The sequence below is a fragment of the Panulirus ornatus genome, chromosome 43, assembly GCF_036320965.1.
Source record: "Panulirus ornatus isolate Po-2019 chromosome 43, ASM3632096v1, whole genome shotgun sequence".
Lineage (NCBI taxonomy): Eukaryota > Metazoa > Arthropoda > Malacostraca > Decapoda > Palinuridae > Panulirus > Panulirus ornatus.
In genome coordinates, this window is record NC_092266.1 from 35184907 (window position 1) to 35200636 (window position 15730).

Sequence of the window (15730 nt, forward strand, 5' to 3'; positions counted from 1 at the left end):
CCCTTCAGCAGAAAAAGGGTTGTCTTGCTCCACTCAGTTGGAATGGAAAAGTAGTTGAAAATACCAAGTTCATGAATTTATGGTTTTAGTGTGGCAAAACCTGAACTGATTCTGAGGTTACACATGAAAGAAGATTAACATTTCAGAAGGTTGAAGGAAGATGAATATAAATGTCATCATTGATAGACTATTAGATTCATTAGAAGCCTCGATAGATGAATGTTCTTGTCTAATTTTAGTAAGAATGAAGATAGATTAGTAATTAAGGCACACGGCGCTAATATCTTTGGTTACTGAGCAATTTTGTTTTGCAATGGTGTTATATTAAAGAACTAGAGTATGAGTGACGGAGTGAGATGTGGAGATTATATATCATTGTGAGTTATTACATAAAGTGATCGTGATGAACGTTACGAAGATCAGGCAAACTATGAGGCTCAGTAAGGTAACAACACACCTGTCATATATGTAACACAACTTATGAACACCTTACCTACAGTAAGGTAACAACACACCTGTCATATATGTAACACAACTTATGAACACCTTACCTACAGTAAGGTAACAACACACCTGTCATATATGTAACACAACTTATGAACACCTTACCTACAGTAAGGTAACAACACACCTGTCATATATGTAACACAACTTATGAACACCTTACCTACAGTAAGGTAACAACACACCTGTCATATATGTAACACAACTTATGAACACCTTACCTACAGTAAGGTAACAACACACCTGTCATATATGTAACACAACTTATGAACACCTTACCTACAGTAAGGTAACAACACACCTGTCATATATGTAACACAACTTATGAACACCTTACCTACCCTTCCCTGCCAGTCCAGATTGATCTTCATTTTGATATTAATTGATATTAACAGCCAAACGTTATTGAGCTTGAATTCGTATCATACGTCAGAGCATATACACTTCACATGATGGCTAATTTGTATTTCATTATCTTTCTATTATTCACCTCTACTGAATTATCATAGGACAGTCGTGCTGTATGTGGACTTTGCTTATATGAATTCGAGCAACAAGAGTGTGGCCAGGATATGTTACTTTCTCTTTAACCCAAACCTCCATTATCACAGTAGCCACATATAAAAGTGACAAGAGGCAGCAGCAGGTCCAGTCATGGTGGGGGAGCTGACCTGGCTGGGTGAATCCTGCCATCACCTGCCCACCCAGGGAAGGAGCAGCAGGAAATCTGGTTATCAAAAGGAATACAAAGGAAGTCAAACAGCAACAGACCAATGGGTCATTTTGATGGTGTTTGTGATAGTGGCAGATATCAGAATCTCAGATTACACTGGTGAAAGTAGAAAGGTAAACAGATAATTCAAAGAGAAAAACCTGCAGTCTGTCTAGGTGACTAAGGAGACGCAAATGCTGTCACAAGTGGAGGTGAAGCAAAATATTATCATGTTTATTCTTAAACGTATTTACGTTACTATTTTCGGCCAATATGATTCGTTCTTACACACCATTAGATTAGGAATGGCGTAATGATGATAGACAAATGAATAGATAGAAGAGATTACATTACATACATATTACCATGGAATATATACCATATATTTTCCAAGAGAAAATTAATATGTACAGTTCATTAGTCATTCCATACTGATGATAAATGTATGTCATAACTTCTCTGTAGGCCAGGCTGGCTGGCTGGATGGCTGCACATTGGTTTTGAAAGTAACGTTTACTTCCCAGCTGGTGAAAACTGATTCATTTATGTAAAGAATAATGAAATTATAATTCATCCCTATATACTGATGCACGGTTTAAACAAGAAAAGAATAATTACGTGTCTTATATAAACAATTCATGTAACTATGGTGATAATTCACTTCCAGCTTTCGATATATACTCCTCAAAATATTGTAAAAACCTTAATTTGATAAATGTATTTATCAACTTCCTCAGAATACTGAAAACTTAGAGACAAGTGTTGATAATTTCATTATAAACAGGTTTTCAAAATAGTTTGGTGAAGTATGAAAATCCTTTTGTGTTGTCTTTACTAAAAACCGATTATGATCTGCACAATTCCTCGGGAGATTTACGTCTTTAATACAATAAGTTCTTATAAGAAGTTGTACAGATTAGTACATATGTGAAATGACACCAGCTTCAGTAGACGATCTCTACAGGTCATCAGTTTCATGAAACAGTTAAGGTCAAGCAGTTACAAGAGCTTTCTCGATGATCATCTTGCACCACCACACTCACAAGACCCTCCAACAAACTCCTCCAAAATTCTTCAAGTCCTGCTGGGCCAGCAGAACCCGTCCTGACACTCAGTAATCAAGAAAGATATTCATAGCTTTATGTCACGCCGTCATCACGTTTTCTATATTCAATGTTTATATTAAGTAATTAAGTTCAATGACCTTTAACTGCTCACTGATGTTATATCATCCAAGATGATCACTTCTATAACTCCAGGACCACTTTCATGGGGCTCCTGTAACTCTAAGGCTGCGCTACAATCAGTAGCAGGTAAATGTTGGATTCTCTTGGAGTGAGAAGTTCCATGACGAGATGTTTCTGGCCATTAACGATAATATTACCACGTCGAAGGTGACTTTACACCTGTGGTGGAACCTCATGCAGGCGAAGTCCGGTAACACTCCAACATATATACAATCTGTTATACATTTGATGTATGACGTATGGTATGGATGAAGGTGTCATGACCTTAGCTCTTCATAACCTTCTAAATGTAACAACATACATATATTCCTGTTACCAAGTAGCAAATACTGTTATAGTATGTTGTACTGTATGGTACAGCTTCTGGTTTAATGACCTTTACCTGTTAATAACCAGTAAATCCCACGATACACATACATGTTGACCTGTTACAGAGCGGCAGACCGACAAGACCCCGTGCCAGGCAGGGACAAATTGTCATAATAAATGTTATAATGATTTATATTTTGATGGAATTGTTTATAAAGATGAGTTACCATAATTATGACGAAATATATCCACATTCACACTCACCAACCCTACCCAGACAACACGAGTCGTATTGATCATTTCTAAATTAATTGGACACATCCGGGAAGATACCTTCTACCGTGTGTACTTTACTTTAAAGTTAAGTTCATAGCAAATAGAGCGAAACTAACTGTCTGTATTACCAACAAAAATCGCTATGAGGTATAAACATGTCTACTAATGACGTCACGCTGATAAACACAAACTGGTGGGCAAACGTTTGACCTCAGATGATGAGGTGAAATACTTTTCCTTAACAAGATTGAGGAATCATTTCCAGAATCATTTACCAATTAGATTGTGGTTGAAAGCATTACTATAGATATGTGTGAGAATACAATTGATGAATATCTCGCTTCAGGTCCAAAAATAACAACATTTGCATCTCCATTGTCACGCTGACAATATATAGGTTTTTCTCTTTGACTTTTGCCTGTGCCTTCTAACCCAACCCCCCCATCCCCCCAACACCACACCCACATCCCCCAACACCACACCCACATCCCCCCAACACCACCCACATCCCCCAACACCACCCACCACCACCACCACCAACACCACCAGCAGACCCATGCAGGCCCCCATGTCACTTACGTCACTACAGTTTCCAGGCACCACGTGGCATTTTAGTGGCTGTTAATTACCACTCCTCTGACTCAGGCAGCTTTCTTACCTTCCTGTCTCACCCAGACGTTGTCTGCTGGCTCTCACTCCACAAACATACAACCTCTCCTTCCCAGACATAACACATCACAACACCTTACTCCCACCACTTTGATCTTTTTCTTCCTGACAATATATTTCTCTGCGGAGAGCGTTACGCGCTTGCCCTGCCTTTTGGCAAAATCTCGTTAGATGAACTCATAAGCATGAACTCCTCTCTCTCTCTCTCTCTCTCTCTCTCTCTCTCTCTCTCTCTCTCTCTCTCTCTCTCTCTCTCTCTCTCTCTCTCTCTCTCTCTCTCTCTCTCTCTCTCTCTCTCTCTCTCTCTCTCTCCCCAGCCAGCCACTATGAATGTAGATTGCGTGACTGAGTGAGAGCGATGAAGTTCTTGCCATATGACGGCGAGCCACTGTGCACCCCACCCACCCACCCACCCAGCACATATCAACTTGCCTCTTGCCTGAGAGAGAGAGAGAGAGAGAGAGAGAGAGAGAGAGAGAGAGAGAGAGAGAGAGAGAGAGAGAGAGAGAGAGAGAGAGAGAGAGAGAGAGAGAGAGAACCTACCTACGAGTATTTACGGTCACAAAAAAATACTGAAAATAAAGGCCCCGCCGGGAATCGAACCCGGACCAACTGTTTATGAGGCAGATGTGCTAACCACTACACCACGGAGCCACTTGTCAGTGGCGGAAAATTCTCTTATATATTAACAAACGTGACTGAGGACTTAAAGAATCTGGTACAAACATAATGGTTATTGTGATAAATGAATTGTTTATGATGAATATGTATTGTGTTGCATTATAATGATTGTTCATAACCAAGATCTTTAAGCCTGAATCCTTAAGATTATATAAGAAATGATAAAAACGTGTTAAGAACATAAACATTTATGATTATAAAGAACAGAATGCATTATCATGTGGGTATCTAACTGAAAATGCAATACAAGGAGTTAGTTTAAGGCAGGAGTATTTCATCTTTTTAACAAAATTTTTCCCTCAACGTCCTTTATTTTTCATCATAATTTTTTATGTTTACTATCAAGAAATGCCTTTTACCTAACATAGAAATTCTATATAAGTATTTGATTAATGTTCTCTAACGACGCATTGAATAACTCTTCGTTAGTGAAGTTCAATTCATGTAATAGATCATGTATTACAAAGCTGTGTCTATCCACACAAGTGTTACACGTCCCGGGTAAAGATATATTCCAGAGATAACGTACATATAGCATATGTAAATCTTCTATAGATATTCATAAAAAATTTCCCTAAGGGACAATACCTAAGACTTTCGTATTAAAGTTGATCAGTTGTAAGTGATCAAGCATTACAAAGGTGTGTCTATCCACACAAGTGTTACACGTCCCAGGTAAAGATATATTCTAGAGATAGTGTATATCTAACATATATATGTGTTTTATAAATATTTATAAAAAGTTTTCCTGAGGGACAATACCTAAGACTTTCGTATTAAAGTTGATCAGTTGTAAGTGATCAAGCATTACAAAGGTGTGTCCATTACCACAGGTGCTACTGATCCCGGGTAAAGGTATTTCATCATCTTTGTATCTTTAACCTTTCTAGTTATAGATGTTTCATCCCTGATTCCATCCTCACAATGGATGTATGTGGTTTGTGTTGTCTTAACATATCATTAGTCAGTTGAAGTGGAGAACATGCTCCACAGCCTAGCCACTCTACTCTGTCTTCCACATGCTATTCAAGAGGTGTTACCGGATTCCGCCTATAAGTATTTACACCGGGGGTAACAAGTTACCTCCGGACGACTTCTTCTTTTTACTTTTGATGATTTGAAAAATTCATGAATCATATTTGGTTTTATGATGACAATAAGATTGTTGGAAATTGTATATAATAATCTTTATCTGTCATTTGATGAACTTTAATTCATCAAAGATAAAGTTTATGATCATTGATTGTTTATCTCTCGTTGTTACTGATGTAAGTTTTTTATCCAACGAAATACTTTCATTTGACTCATAAAGAATATTCTTAAGAAAAACGTAAATAATTTGTCATTAGTTCTCATCACACAAAATAAAAGTCTGTTTTTCAAAGTTTTCTCAGCAGATGATGCTAACATTTTGAAGAGTAGAAATTCATAACTTAGAATCCATGAACCTTGTGTTGATGATAATTACATTACTCTTCTCTAAACAATACTTTTCTACAGTGTGTAAAACCCGGATAAAAAGTCAGCAACATAGATACTGACGCAATTATCTTTTTGTTATTGAAAACATTATTGATTTCTACATGTAAAACATTTATCTGCAAAATAGAAATCTTTATGTTAGATATGTTAATCTTAACGATATCACGTTACATATATTTCTGTACCTTGTGCTCCAGAAAAGTTATGAAATTCTATTTATTATCACATCAAATGTTTAGCTTGCATACAATATCCCATGTATTTTCACTAGAAGTCCACAAATAAAATATATTTTTGCCATATGTATCTAACGATAATCAGTGATAGGTTGTTAGAATAAGTAAATGTGTAATACATTACTAGGGTGGTAAATCCTTCGTCCATCACAATATACCGTAAGAGTGTCTAAGGCTCACCCTAGCTGGGGTTTACATTGTTGAACAACGTAATGCTTTTTGGTCGGTTTAGGTTTCTTAATTGTTGACTACAGGGACGAGTTTATAAGGAAGTGAGGAATTTGGGAAGGGTTTATTGATGGGTGCCGGGAGTGTGGTGATGATGATGAAGGATCAGAGAAAATATATTATGTCGGACGGAAGTCAATAGATCCTGGTGCTCGACCCAGAACCTTGACTAATCGTCTATAAGAAAGTGGTTGTTTATGTTTGGCCAAGTCCCAGCTTGGCAGGGGCTCTGGTCTTATGACACACTGTTATCTGGCTTTATTTGTCATGAAGATATTTTTTTATGGGTTGAATTGATAAGGATGTCAATGAGGAGTTAGAAATTTATCGACTCACGCTGTTGATAGAACATATATCGACCATGTAGATTTTCATGTGAATTTTGTACGTTTTATAATTCTTTTAGTGGAAACCAGTTGTCTTAATTTGTAATCATGTCTGATAGTAAATCCTATGAATAAATAAATAATTTTATCAGGTAAATAATCTCTAAGTTTATCTGTTTAGCCAATATTGGCTTGTGTCAGTGTGTCTGTCCCTCAGTATAGCAAGTCAAGCATTACTCCACCGTACAACAACTACAACATGGCTTGTGTCAGTGTGTCTGTCCCTCAGTACAGCAAGTCAAGCATTACTCCACCGTACAACAACTACAACATGGCTTGTGTCAGTGTGTCTGTCCCTCAGTATAGCAAGTCAAGCATTACTCCACCGTACAACAACTACAAGGTCACAAATGAGGGGACAAATAACATATAGGTTGGGTCACGGAAAATGCCTAATGAGCTGAGGAAAAGGAAGGACATTACATACACTGGCTTTATCAGTGAATCATTTTGTGATGGTTGTGAAATATTGGTCATGTGTAGAAGATGGTCCTTGTACATGAATCATGCTATATATTAGTTTCACAATATGTTATAATGGTGTCTTTAGCTGGTGAACTGATATGTGATACAATAAATGTGATCTGCCTTGTTCTATAATTCTCTTCAGAAAAATCTTTGAAACTTATATCCGATTTTTCGCACATGCAGTCAAATTGTGCTTACGAGTTTGATAGATTTTCCTGATATTTGATATCTGTAAGAGATATTGGTTACTAAAAACAATTTCACGATGGCAAAATCAGCTAACATTATCAACTGGTACGATGACGCAAGACGACTGCAGAAAGATTAACAGCGTATCGTTGTACAGTGTACAATGGCCAGTGATATTCACTGTAGGTATACGCAAAATGATATACTGTGTGCACATAGCAGGCAAATTAGAGGATCATCATAAGATTTAGAAATAGCACTATCAAGGAAGGAGAAAGACGTAGGTGTAATTATTAGTCGAGATGTAAAGCCAATACATAAACATCATGAGCAATGTGTACTGCTCCTCCTCCTCTGGCTTTTGATTCTTACTGTCACATTTCAATATATATAAATAATGGAAGGGCAAGTCACAGCCAAGACCAATTCAGTTACTCGTAGATTACTTGCCTTGCCGATGGTGACTTGTCACTCCAGGTGTAACTACTTACAGTTGGAGTCCGGTAACACCATTTCAATGGTATCATTTGAGAAACACAGTAAAGTGGCTGGACTGAAAAGCGTGTTCTGCACTTCAACTGACTAATTATATGATAAGGATAAGAAGTAAAAAATCGATTGTAAGGCTGGAATCAGGGATGAAGCATCTATAACTGGAAGGGTTAAAGATACAAAGATGGTGAAATACCTTTACCCGGGATCAGTAGCACCTGTGGCAATGGACACACCTTTGTAATGCTTGATCACTTACAACTGATCAACTTTAATACGAAAGTCTTAAGTACCGTCCAGCAGGGGAATATTATATAAATATTAACAGATAACATATCTATGTTAGACAGACGCCATATCTAGGAATTATCTCTACTTGGGACGTGTAACACCTGTGAGGATGGACACAACTTTGTAATGTTTGATCCATTACACGAAATAATGTCAACAACAGAGTTATACAACGCGTTGTTGGAGATCATTCACGAAACATCTATAGTGAATGATCATATTAGTTAGTACATGGCAGTTCTTCGAAGTAAACCAGAAAAATGATGCTGAGAGAAAAGGGACATAATAGGAAATAATTTGTTAAATGTCTAGAAACTTTGATCTTAAAGTAGTCGTCTTGTGTTGGGTCATCTTTTAGACACCAAGAGGAGAACATAGTCTGTGTTTTGTAATCATTAATAAATATATATTCTCAACGCCTTTCATCACTTCTTCCAGACCTTAACGGATTTTGGCTGAACGATCTTGGCCCTGTGACGGCCACAAAATGCAGCACAATACACATTTATTACAAAAAAAAAAGGAATTTATCACAACAGTCGTTATGTTTTTTACCGGAATCTTTAAGCTTTCAGTAGCATTTTTAAGTACATAACGCATTCATCTGCCTCATTTACATGCATATAGATATATCTACAAGTGTATATGTACATGTTTTATATTTTCTATCTGAATTTAAAGTTTATCATGATATCCGTGTAGACAAAATATTAATGGATACCACAAGATATGTACAGTTACTAAAAGATTATTCTGAACCTCTACCATGTTATGACACACTCGACCCTGGCCTCCTGACCTGCCAGGGCAATAATCTGTTATTGATAAAGAATTGATCATATTCTTAGTTGATAACCTAAACCTGCACCAGTGCGGTGGGAATGTCTAATACAGAGAGAGAGAGAGAGAGAGAGAGAGAGAGAGAGAGAGAGAGAGAGAGAGAGAGAGAGAGAGAGAGAGAGAGAGAGAGAGAGAGAGAGAGAGAGAGAGAGTATGTTAACCGCCACACTCCAGTATTTCTGGAAGCGTCAGTCAGAAGTAAACGTGTTTTCGTCACACAAGACAACGTGATCCCAGAAGCCAGTATCTTTATCACAATATTCAGGTTCATATTGCCATCAGTTCAGTATACTAATATTAAACACAGACCACCACTACGCCATACCGTGTTTTGATGAGACCTGAGGTCAGGGTAGCCTAGCCCTAATTATTGGCATAATGATTCATCTCTGATGATGATGATGCGCCCCTCACTCACACTGTCCGAAAACACACTTCACTCCAAGGACTGACACAGCCACACACACACACACACACACACACACACAGACACACACACACCATTATATTTCCACTACAAGCTACATTACACTCTCCACTAGAGGCAATTCTGCCCAGTGTACACCCTCTACCGCAACCTGCCATCATCACTATTTTGATGTTTCATCTTCACTACACTAGTGCTTCAACTTCACTATGTTAATGTATCATCTAGGATATTAGACCAATGAGGAAACAAGAGTCGACTATATTTTTGTGTGGCTTCACTATATTTTTGCAAGTGCTGGTCTATGAAAGTTTACTTCGTCAAGTAAATCACTCATCTCACCAGATCGCAGAAATGACTCACGTCCGCGCTGCCCATCGGTACCCTGGCAAGGAATCCTTCCTTGAATTTTTCGAGGCTCACATCCAGCAAACCGGGGCTGTTAAAGATTGTATAAGCCGAACTGAGCTATATTTGCGATACTGTGAATTCTGCGAAGGGTTCGGGTACGAGAAAGCTGCCGTCCTGAACGTCGGCAGAACACTGGGACGGTGGGGCATCAAGGCAGATCGCAGACTTGGAGGACGCAACGGCCGCCACCAGGAGTACGCCTACACCAGAATTGCCTGGTTGTCCAGCAGTGAGGGCCTGGCCCAGGGAGGAAAGCGGTGCCTTCCAGAATGCCAAAGGCCTTCCAGGAAGAGATCACGTCTGGATATCGAACCCGTGCACAAGAGAGTAGTGGTGAAGATCCAGACTCGGCATCAAGATGATGATGACCTGTGCAAAGGCGGACCCAGCGAGGAAACTGGTGTAGTTGACACAGGAGCAGCCGCCATCCCCATCAATGTTTCTTTGGCTCCCACCAAACAACGGGGCAAAGTGATGCCTACCACTGAATTGGTGACCTTGATCCCCTACTTCTATGGGGATGAATCAGGCCTGGTGGATCCCGACGTACTCGTACTGGTCGTCGATGAAGACCCTGATGTGTCCGTCACTGCGACTGGAGGATCAGCAGCACCTGCAGCAGCAGCCGACCCTAAAGCTGAAGCGGCCGTGTTGAAGATTAAAGTCCACACCACCAACATTCATCCCTGAAATTCCTTGAACCTTAAGTTCCCGTCCCTGAGATCGGAGAAGCTGCTCATCCTCCAGCAGTCGACCCTGTTATACCCGGTCCTCAGAAGACACTTCCTATGGCAAAAGTTCTCATTCAGTTGCGAATTATTGTCAAACTATTTTACGGATGAAGCGGTTCCCATAAAGGATTAAATCCTTAGGAAAAGTTTCTACCATTTATCAGTCCCATCCATAGGGATGAAAAAAAAATAAGAAAAATACATCCATTCTGTTGGTTGCCATAAACATGGCACAAATGGACCCTAAGTCGAACTGCTGACCTCCTAGTGGTAGGGTCCGGGCAACTTTGAGGGAACATTAACCTTCAAAGGCTAACAGCAGTCGCACAAAAACAATAAAGATTAATCATTATTAGTCATTTACAATAATCATAGACGATGGTTATAGCCTCGCCTATCTATCATCTCATTCGCTGTGTACGAAATCATAGGCGACTCTGATTGCACCTACATCTATCAGTTTACCTATTTATTCAACCATCTATCTATCTGTCTATCGTCCTTGTTTGAAGATTTTCTGTATCATGTAAATCTCAGCCATTGAAATGTCCTGAGATCAATGTCGAAGAAGTGAACAAAAGAATTCTAGTTTGGACTGAAATACTTAGCCCTGTTTCTGCACATTTTCTCACCATTTATCCACCATTCATTCCTCTTAAGGATCTACAAACTAACTTCAGAGCTGTATTACAAATATATCATTCCTCTTAAGGATCTACAAGCTATCTTCAGAGCTGTATTACAAATATATGAAACATGTCACCAACTCACTGTTTTGTTCATATTTCTTGCTATATTACATCTGTCAGTTTCTACATGCAATCATCGGATGATTATGGCTGTGTCTACACACTCCCGCCATCTGGCCAACCTTGTACATATGATCATTTAAACTCTGACATTTTAACAAATTGTTTCAAAACGACTCCATGAAACGCGAACTTAAAATTCATCCATTTAACTCCCTCATTCATTAACGAACATTTAAACATGATCATTTGAACGTAAATCTTCCAGCTGCATTATGTCAACAAAGTCCTTTTACATACGTCATTAGGTTAGGTTGGGTTAGGTTAGGTTAGGTTAGGTTAATCAACCTCGTCAATTAAACACTTTGATACTACCATGCAACAGTGAACTTTTACACACCGTCATATTGCAGCTGTTGTATGAAATGCTTCACATAACTAAAGAATTTAAAGTGAATTATTTTAACGATATTCTTGGAATTCTGCACTTTAATATGAACCTTTAAATTGTAACTGTAGAGGTACACATGACCTTTAAATTCCACCAGAGCAATGGAAGTTTGTACAATTAATTTAACTCTGCCACTGAACGCGAACTTTTAAATTTAGCTGGGCGGCCTCTTATTCCCTGGCTGCCATTCATACTTTGTTCTTTTAAACTGAGTGTTTATATCGCTCTCAGTCACCCTTAATTTCGATCGTCTCTGATATTTCAGTCGTAAAATTTGTTCATGTTGCCATATTGCTTTAGTTAAGGTTTATGGTTAAACCTAAAGATTCTACAGTGTTTACAGTGACGGAGCCACCTGTATGTTGTACTAGACAACCAGTAATGTATTGTGACTGACGTCTACAGTGACGGAGCCACCTGTATGTTGTACCAGACAACCAGTAATGTATGGTGACTGACGTCTACAGTGACGGAGCCACCTGTATGTTGTACCAGACAACCAGTAATGTATGGTGTCTGACGTCTACAGTGACGGAGCCACCTGTATGTTGTACCAGACAACCAGTAATGTATGGTGACTGACGTCTACAGTGACGGAGCCACCTGTATGTTGTACCAGACAACCAGTAATGTATGGTGACTGACGTCTACAGTGACGGAGCCACCTGTATGTTGCACCAGACAACCAGTAATGTATGGAGTCGGACGTCTACAGTGACGGAGCCACCTGTATGTTGTACCAGACAACCAGTAATGTATGGTGTCTGACGTCTACAGTGAGGGCGCCACCTGTATGTTGTACCAGACAACCAGTAATGTATGGTGACTGACGTCTACAGTGACGGAGCCACCTGTATGTTGTACCAGACAACCAGTAATGTATGGTGACTGACGTCTACAGTGAGGGAGCCACCTGTATGTTGTACCAGACAACCAGTAATGTATGATGACTGACGTCTACAGTGAGGGAGCCACCTGTATGTTGTACCAGACAACCAGTAATGTATGGTGACTGACGTCTACAGTGAGGGAGCCACCTGTATGTTGTACCAGACAACCAGTAATGTATGATGACTGACGTCTACAGTGAGGGAGCCACCTGTATGTTGTACCAGACAACCAGTAATGTATGGTGACTGACGTGTACAGTGACGGTGTAAGACTCACGCACACTACCGTTAATTTTTCATTAGATATTTGTTATTATCATTTTGTTGTGAGTTACATAGCGTTAGATGCATGTTGCCACGGGCCCACTGTTCCCACGGGCTACTGTTAATCAGGATGTTTGAACACGTAAGAGCTGATCTGTTATTTGGACACGTTGTTGAATGGGTGTTGACGGACTCCCATATAACCCCTGCCAGTGTGACCTGAGGGGACACACTGGCCAGCATCGTCACACTGTTCACTAGAGTGTGTCGTAGTGTGTCATAAGACTATAGCCCAGAGTACTACAGATGGACGTACACGTTTTGTTGTAATAAATCTACAAAGGCCGCCTGATCTTCATTGAGTACCACAGACGAAGAAGACCTGATTTCCTTCCTCTCAACTCAACCTTACAAATGGTGGCAGTGACGTAAGAACCCACGTGACCACACACGACCGTCACATCTACTTCATATTTCTACGTCTGGTGTTGCCAGCAGTCATACAAGCCTACCTGACACAGTCCTGGTGCTCCCTCCTGTGGACGTTAAGGGCGGAACCCACGGCCGGCTACGTGCTCCATCACCCGTACCTCAATGCATTGAAGATACGTCTTTATTGCATTGCTGACACTGTGTCGCTTGCAAGGGCAACAAGACAGCGCCACCGCCGTGGAGTGTTGTCATCATATCCAGACGTGTCAAGCAAGGTCAGCCATCCTGCCAACACCAACGTGGAGGTCATCTTGTCAACCGCTCCAGAGACGCGTCATCATCAGCCGTGGCGACATCCCAGACGTCAGCATCGCGTGGTCCAGCCCTTGTCGCTCACTCAACTTTCCTGCTAGTGAGCCGCTACTCTGCACACGTCTTCACCTCGCTACACCCAGCGAGCCGCTACTCTGCACACATCTTCACCTCGCTACACCCAACCAGCCGCTACTCTGCACACGTCTTCACCTCGCTGCACCCAGCGAGTCGCTACTCTGCACATATCTTCATCTCGCTACACCTAACCAGCCGCTGCTCTGCACACATCTCCACCTCGCTACACACAAGACGCCTTCGTAAGTGAATCTCCCATTCAGATAAGAACTGTGTCAAAATGGTTCACTCTGTGAGATATGCTCCTTTTGTGTGTTACTAGTTCCTAGTCTATAAATATAGACATTTATATATTTTGGGTAATATGATTATTCATCTTTGTAGTTTAGCAAATTAATTCAAGTTTTCAGTTATTCTTGCATATATTCTTTCTTATGTTTTCATACATTGGTACTATTGTTTTTAGTGATGATTGCTTTCATATATAGAGTCCATTACTGATATGTTATACTATTAAGGGCACCTCTCATATACAGAGTCTTGTATTCATATGTTATACAGTTATGCCAGCCTTTTATTGCCATTATTTCATTACAGTATTTTCAAATGATATTCATGTTATGTATTTGTATTAAGTCAATAGTGTTAATTATATTTTAAACATTTTTGGGGGCTATTACTTACACAATTTATGTAAGATTGTATTACAAGTCCGATGAAATTCCACGCGGTAATCGTAAAGGTTCATATGTACTTAGGAATTTACCTAGAATCCCTTATTATAAACGGAACCAGCCTTCTAAAATGGCGACGTCACACAAAGTTGTTTTGACAGATTCTGGTGACACAGATGACCCACACAAACCTCCTTACACGTTACCACACCCACACCCACCTCCCCCGCCACCTCACAAAAACTCCTTCACTAAAAACCGTTGTAACACTAAAACAAGCTAGGGAACCACACGAGTTATTTGATGGTAAACTGTCAAATTTTAATCGGTGGATCAGAAATGCAGAGGACATTGTTGAACATAATGGTGATTCAGGAGACAGAGCGTTTATATCGGCTGCTAAAAACCTCATTGATTTCCACCAGCCTAACAATTACGCTAGGGTTGTCTATGACTCAGATGACATTGGAAACTGTACATCTTGGGAGGAATTCAAAACGTTGTTTAAATTAGGTTGTGAGGAATCATTCTCAGATAGTTTACTACACGTCCTTTTACGTGCTCTCAACACAACATACTTGGATGATACGTCAGTCCCTGATCACTGGAGTACCTTACATGGAAGAATGAGATTAGTTAGGCAGGCTTATGAATCCTTACCCTGGATATCAGCCATGATGAATCCTGAAACTCATGTGCAAACACTCATGCGTTTATTACACATAACCTTCATTCTCAAGGACCTGACCTCCAGACGTAAGATGACGGTTACTTAATGAGAACATCGACCCATCATTGTGGGTCAGTAACAAAAGTGTTGAATTACACTCAAAAGAAATGTGGTTATTCCAACACCAAGACACTGGGGAGAGTGTCGGCTTCCCAAAGTGTGACGTAACATTCTAGTGGTCAACACAATCATTCTTCTCATGGTCAAATACAGCGATTCAGTGATGACAAACACTCACATAAAGTGACGTGCTTCCGGTGTGGCCAACCAGGACATAAAGCGAATGTGTGTCCTTACACATGGGACTCATTCTCACGTGAGCCTCGACCAGAACAACAAACGCAGTCAACGACCCATGTCATCACAGCCTCGGTCGTCACAATTCTGCCGACCTAGTCATGATTTCCTCCAGTCAGACATCAGGCTGACCTTCACCCGCTCGCGCCCAACACCACCAAGCAGGTGTTCATATCATAGGAACGCTAGACACACTTCAGCGGAATGTCGAGCATTAGCTAGACAGACGTCATCTAACACAGGTTCATCATGTCATTATCAACAATGACAATCT

At 40.1% G+C, this 15730-nt stretch overlaps 1 non-coding gene across 1 annotated transcript; it reads right to left on the reverse strand.

The window, feature by feature from the left end:
* Positions 1–4299: 4299 nt before the first annotated feature.
* TRNAM-CAU (transfer RNA methionine (anticodon CAU)) lies at positions 4300–4371 on the reverse strand. The gene has a single exon. It is a non-coding gene; the product is annotated as a tRNA-Met (tRNA).
* Positions 4372–15730: the final 11359 nt, after the last annotated feature.